The sequence below is a fragment of the Hylobates moloch genome, unplaced genomic scaffold (assembly GCF_009828535.3).
Source record: "Hylobates moloch isolate HMO894 unplaced genomic scaffold, HMol_V3 SCAFFOLD_23, whole genome shotgun sequence".
Taxonomy (NCBI): domain Eukaryota; kingdom Metazoa; phylum Chordata; class Mammalia; order Primates; family Hylobatidae; genus Hylobates; species Hylobates moloch.
Window position 1 is genome coordinate 6,901,618 of NW_026652298.1, and position 7,160 is coordinate 6,908,777.

The window sequence follows — 7,160 nt, forward strand, 5'->3', positions numbered from 1 at the left end:
GGAGGCCGTGGTCTCGATCTCCTGACCTCGTGATCCGCCCACCTCGGCCTCCCAAAGTGCTGGGATTACAAGCGTGAGCCACCGTGCCCGGCCAGCATGACACATTTTAATTCAAGTCAAGAAGACACAAGTATAAAAGACTAGTGACTGAATGCCTCAAGTTTATATAGAAATAGAAAGGACTTGGAACTAGAGAGTCTTTGTTTTGGATGGTCTTTCTGGACTTTCCTTTGTTAGTCTTTGTCTTCTATCTACTTTTTGTCTTCTTTAACTTTGTCTAAATGTTGTCAAACAGAACGAACAAAGCAAAAACAAAGCAACAATAGACTCTGCTTCAGAGCTTCGAAGCTCCTGGCAACTTTGATGCTTCACAGTTAAAATTTTCCTTTCAGTAGCTGCACTTGCAATCGTCTCCAGCACCAGCAAAGGAGTGGTAAGAGCGTCATGGTTTCCAAGATCCAACTTGTGAGGCATGTGGGAATGGGATACTACCTAAGAAGGAATTCTAGTCTTTTATTCTATGTAGAATTAAAAAAAACTTATCTTTGTTAGCTAAAACCCTTGACTGTTTAAAATAATATGATTTAGGATAATCAATAAATATATTTATAGAGACACGCTATGCGTATCTGATATAAATGTTTAATTCACTCTTAGTAGTATGTATAGAGTTTCACCTATGGCTCTGTCTTGTCTTACTCAAAAAGCAGAACAATTTCTTTCTTAGAAAGAAGGCTACCAGTGCCCAGATGCCCACTCCTATTCTTTTTAGAGAATGATAATTTGTTGTCCTTCGAGCCCAGATTTCTCAGTGAATTCTCCAGTATGCTCACAGCTCTCCCTCCAGATATTTTGAGAGCTTGGAGTCATAGTCCTGCATTTTTAAGGAAGCTGTGAAAACCCGCATGAGCTCTCCTTTTCCAGCCGTAGAAAAAGCTAAATAGTGTCCCAACACCACTGTTGTTTGAGAGTCCTTTGGATCTAAGTTTTCTTCTTCTGTATTCTTATGGGTCCTCGTGAAAAACAAATATAAGATAATAGCAGAAAATAAAAGATACCGGCAGAAGGATTTTCAATGTTAAGAACTGACCTATGACAAAACTGGCCATTTTACATCTTTGTCATATTTACAGGTTTACTTTTCTAATATTTATACTTTTGATTTGTGGCGGGGGCATGGGGTCGGTAAGGTAGTCATAGACAGGAAGATTTGTACAATGATGGAAAACTAATAAACACGTGAATTTTGTTAAAGAAAGATTCTCAAATCACAATATATTCTTGGCAGTACAGAAAAGTATTCTTCTGGGGCTAGAGGGAGGGTCCACATAAGTCAGAATGAAAATGAGCTGGGAAGGTGGGTAAATTTCCCAACTCTGGAATTTGTGGCAGAGAGAGCAAATAACTGCGGCTCTCCTGGCGCCTGGTTGCTCGCACCATGTCGAGGCCCAAGCAGGCAAAATCCCAGCACATCATCTCGGAGGAGGACCAGGGCGAGCAGCAGCTGCAGCAGCCGACCCGACCCGGGAGTTTGTAGATGTGGCCCCCGCGGTGTCGGCGGCGGGGGAGCTTGGTGCTCGGTGGGAGAAAACGCAAGTCTATGAGAAAACGCAAGTCTATGAGAAAAGTTCTTTAGCATCTCTGAGTTCTTGGAACATAAGAAAAATTGCACTAAAAATCCACCCATCTTCATCATGAATGATGGCGAGGGTCCAGTGCCTTCAGAAGACATCTCTGAAGCTGTACTGAGCCACCAGCCACCCAGTCCAAGCAGTGAGGATGGCCACAGGGAGAATGGGGGCAGCTCAGAGGACATGAAGGAGAAGCTGGTGCGGAATCTGCGAGGTATCTAATGGCAGAGACGGCCCTGCCACCCACCCCCGAGTACATAAGATATTTAACCAAAGGCAAAGTGGCCAACATTAACGTGTCCTTGCAGGCACTATGGGGCACCAAGGTGGCGGTGAATCAGCGGCGCGCAGATGCCCTGCCTGCCCCTGTGCCTGGCGCCAACAGCATCCTCGAGCCGATGCTGTGTCTGTAGCATCAGAAGCAGCTACAGCAGACCCAGCTCACCGAGCAGATCCGCATCCCGGTGAACACATGAGCCTCTCAAGCCTGCACTTCAGCGGGGCGGGGCTGACACCCTGAAGACCTTGGGCAGCCACATGTCCCAGCAGGTTTCTGCAGCTGTGGTTTTGCTCAGCCAGAAAGCTGGAAGCCAAGGTCTGTCTCTGGACGCCTTGAAACAAGCCAAGCTACCTCACGCCAGCATCCCTTCTGCCACCAGCTCCCTGTCCCCAGGGCTGACGCCCTTTGTTCCAAAGCCGGATGGGACCCGGGTGCTCCTAAATGTCATGTCCCTCCTCCCCAGTGCTTTACATCCTCAGGCCCCGGGCTCGGTGCTCTTCCAGAGCCCTTTCTCCACTGTGGCGCTAGACCCATCCAAGGGAAGGGAAGCCACCGGACATCTCCGTGGTAGATGTCAAATCCAAAGATGATGCCGTCCTCTACAAGCACAAGTGTAAGTACTGTAGCAAGGTTTTCGGGACTGATAGCTCCTAGCAGATCCACTTCCACTCCCACTGGAGAGAGACCCTTTGTGTGCTCTGTCTGTGGTCATAGTTTCACCACCAAGAACGACCTCAAGGTGCACTTTTGCCGACATCCCCAGGTGAAGGCAAACCCCCAGCTGTTGGCCGAGCTCCAGCACAAAGTGGTGACAGGCAATGGCATCCCCTATGCACTCTCTGTACCCCTCCCTGTAGATGAATCAAGTCTCTCTCTAGACAGCAAACCTGTCCTTGTAACCCCCTTGGTAGGGCTACCTGAGAATCCCTCTTTGTTGACTAACCCCAAGGACCTCAAGGGTGGCCCCCGGCCAAGCAACTTGCAGCCTGGGACTTCTCCAGAAAGTGAGAGTGGACCCACACATCCTGGGGTGGGACCAAACCATAATTCCCAAAGGACTGGTGGCTTCCAAGGGAATGGGACCACCGAACCCAGCGAATGTCTCATTTGCGACCAAGTCTTAAGCTGCCAGAGCTCCCTCAAGATGCATTACTGCACCCACAACGGGGAGAGATCATACTAGTGTGAGATCTGTGGCCAAGTCATTTCTACCAAAGGTAACCTGAAGACACACCTTGGGTTTTACTGAACCAACACGTCCATTAAGACGCAGCATTCTTGCCCCATCTGCCAGAAGAAGTTCGCCAATGCCGTGGTGCTGCAGTAGCAGATTCGCCTACTCCAAGATGGATGGCTCCCAATCAAGTATCAGTGCAGATATGGAGAAACCAGGTGCTACTGACAGCATTCCCAAAACCAGTTTCCTCACTTCCTGGAAGAAAACAAGATTGCAGTCAGCTAAGCTACAGGAGAACTTGCATGAAAGGAGAAATGCAGACAGAGTGAAATCTCTAGAATCCACTTTTTTTTGTAAGAACTCATCCCCTCCTGTTTTGTTTTTCTTACTGATATGCAAATGATGTTTATGATGGTTGTGATCACAACCCCAGACAAGTTCTACAATCACAATTGTTGCTATATTGCTTTGCAAAAAATTGAAAAATAAAAAAAATACCAAAACAAATACAGACTTTTTTTTTTTAATTTTGGAAAGAAGCTTTGTTACTTGTGACAAACTGTATACATAGAGCCTTTGTACAACCTAGAATGACTTTTTCCAAAGACTGTTACCTATTTCAAGGTAGAACCATTGGAACTTACTGAGCAACAGTGGCAAAGACAACTACATAGCCTAACTGAGGGGAGAGGGGTACTGTATACTTCTATGGTAACTGTATGCAGGTCTGTCATCTAATTAGGGACCTGTTTTATATGCCCCAACCCTGTCCTCATCCTATTGTTTGTTGTTTTGAATGTAATAATAAAAAACACAACAAAAAAACACTAAGGTTGTAAAATTGTAAAATTGCTTCAACCTTAGAACTTTAAGTAGGATGCCTTCAAATGGACTTATGCTAGTCCTTAGGGAGTCAATAGTGTGTTGCTGCTTATTTAAATACAGTTCAGTTGGATCCCCGAGAGTGTCAATGTCCTCCTCACACTTCTTAGATGCCTTCCTTTTCCTGAACTCCAGAAGAGGTGGGCACCTGAATGGGGAATCTCAGATGACTTAATTTAGTTTGCCAGTGGCTACTTTATTGAAGAACTGGGTTTTCATTCTTGAGAAGAAACTCATGGAAGGGCACGTTTCCTATCACACGTTCACATACTAATTTTGTTTTGTTGAATTTCCTTCTATGACTTATGCCAAATAATTATGAAGAGTTTTTGGTTTTCTTGCAGAATATTTCATGAAGGCTATGAAGTTGGAACAGGCAAGTCCTGGGTGTGAAAGCTTTAACTGATCTAACCTCATTTATTTTTTATTTTTCATAGACATAGGGTCTGTTTTCCTATTTTAAGACCACTAAAATATTCCCAGGCCCTGTCTAAAACCTAAGAGTTGATGTATTGGTGGGAAGAACTGAATGTTCAAGATGGTTTTGTGATGCCTTTTTTTGTAATTTCCTTTTGTGCATGTAATATTGAGCAAACGAAAAATTGTTCTTGGTTTAATAAGAAAGGAGAAAGAAAGAAAGACTAACTTCTGCGAGAAAAGTCTTTCCCTCTATGTGGAAGGCCCTGACTGAAATGTGGATCCAAGGCTATTGGCCAAAGTATTATCTTTTTGTTGTTGCACTTGACTTTAGGATTCCCTCCACCCCTGCTTTTTTTGGGCAAGTTGTGCCTTTCCTTCTGGAATTGTAAGTGAATACAACAATAGTACCTATTCACACTGTGAAGTGGATATTGTTACAGAAAACACACCAGTGGCTTTCTCAATGTTGAGCTAATAATGTCTTGTGAATGTATAATCTGTGGAGAAACCCCTGTAGTTGTACCTGCTGATGCTGTCTGTTGGTAAATGAATTTTGAATTTTTTCTCCCCAAAAAAGAAAATGAGTGGGAAGAGAACCAAATAGTCAAGAACATGGTCATAAAGAGTCTAGATTTTGAGGAGAGAACAAAGGAAGAGTTAGAAATAAGGTGTGAGAAATGATCATAGTAACTGGCTAGAAAGAAAGCCAACTTTGTTTGAATTTAAAGTGGACCAGGGGGACAAATGGTGTGAAAAGCAGTGTGACTGATGATATCTAGTAGGTAGCAGATGCTGATGGAGGGAGGGAGGGTAGATTGCACAGACAGGAAGGGCCTTAGTGTAAGGTAAAAATGATTCATCATTAATAATGACTATTTTTTTTTTTAGCATAGGTGTTGTGGTGAAGGGATAAGTACAGGAGAAAGTATATGGTTATTTAATTATCTTTCCTAAATGTTGGAAACACATATGTAGCCTTTATAAGATATACTATTTTGTGAGTTAGCTGAAGAGTTTGTGCATGGATACTGGGGTGCCTACTAGGGCACCTTCTTAGGTTCAACAAAATATTTAGACTCACGTCATGACTACAGGCCCCCTTGGCCCCAGTCTACTTGAAATACTATAGGACAAGAACTACAGAATGTCAGGGACAGTGTCAGGTGCTCCTCTGCTGTGGGTGTCCTTGCAGCAGTCTTTACCACCATCCATACAATTGCTCAGGAGCCATTCTCTGTGGCCCTGGTTTAGAAGACTCATGCCCCACAACAGCCAATACCTCTTATAACAACTCCCATCATGTGTTTATTGTTCATTTATAGTTCTGCCCAGTCCAGATGTAAATTACCAATAAAGAGTCATTATTATCATCAGTAACATGCCAGACAACAGAGTTGACATCACTTTTATAAGGTTAGTTAGGGGACAGAGGGAGGAAGTTAACTGAAAGTCAAATTCTCAAGTAGAAATAAAAATGGTTAGCCTTTTACCTGCAGATATCTAAAAAGGCTCTTGTACCTGTGAAACTATAAGACTGCCTAATGCCTCCCTGTGCTGTGCTATCCCAGCCCATACATCTTGGTAATGAATATGGTTTGGCTGTGTCCCCACCCAAATCTCATCTTGAATTATAGCTTCCATAATTCCCATATGTCATGGGAGGGACCTGGTGGCAGGTAACTGAATCATGGGGGCGGACAGGTCTTTCCCATGCTGTTCTCCTGATAGTGAATAAATCTCACAAGATCTGATGGTTTTATAAAGGGGAGTTCCCCTGCACGCGCTCTTGCCTGCCTCCATGTAAGACGTGACTTTGCTCCTTATTCACATTCTGCCATGATTGTGAGGCCTCCCCAGCTATGTGGAACTGTGAGTCAATTAAACCTCTTTCCTTTATAAATTACCTAGTCTTGGGTATGTCCTTATTAGCAGTGTGAGAACAGTGATCAACCACTATCTGCGGAATGTATATAGGCGATGTGATGTAAACTGAGAAACGAGAGTTATTTGACACTAAAGGGCTGAAATTGACAGTTCAGATGACCCAAACCATGCTTCAAACTCCCCACAAGGGCTGCGTAGCCAGGATATATTTTCATTAGTTAGTCCTCATAAAAACATGTAAAGTGGGTGTTGAAACTTTCAGTTTTAGCGCTTTAGTTTCTGATAACTCACATTCCTCAGTTTATGTCATATCACCCATATACACTCAGCAAATGGTAATTGATCACCAAAAACATAAAACAAAAAACCCCAGCTAATTTGGGAAACATGGAAATACCACCAGGGATGTAGAGAACGATGCAGGGAGGGAAGGCAGCTAAGGTAGGTGCACTACCAAGCCAGCTACCACAGCGGGCAACTGGAGCTCATCCAGGGGTGACTGTGGGGAACAGTGCAAACCCACACCTCAGGATGATCCCAGCCAAGAGGCGAGGGAGCCAGGACATCTACACACCAATGCCCTAGAGCCATCGGTTGAGGGCTGCTCCCAGAAGGTGCTAACTCCCTGGTACTTTGTCCTGCTGCACAGGGGCAGTAGAAAATAAATCGCTGGAGCAGGAAATATAGATACTGGCACCGGGGAGTCACCTGAGCACAGTGAATGATCCAAGGGTTATGGGCAGGACATGGACATCTGTTACAGCAGTCTTGCATTTTAGGTCTAGAAATGCTATGACAAAGAAACTCTTTTTTTCCATTTACGAAGTCCCCCCACAAAGTCTCCGTGGGCTTTTAATTGAAATATGAGCATGAAATACTTAATCTG

General features: G+C 44.1%; 1 pseudogene; it reads left to right on the plus strand.

Moving 5' to 3' along the window:
• The first annotated feature begins 1,438 nt into the window (after positions 1–1,438).
• Positions 1,439–3,313, plus strand: LOC116462708 (sal-like protein 4; annotated as a pseudogene).
• Positions 3,314–7,160: the final 3,847 nt, after the last annotated feature.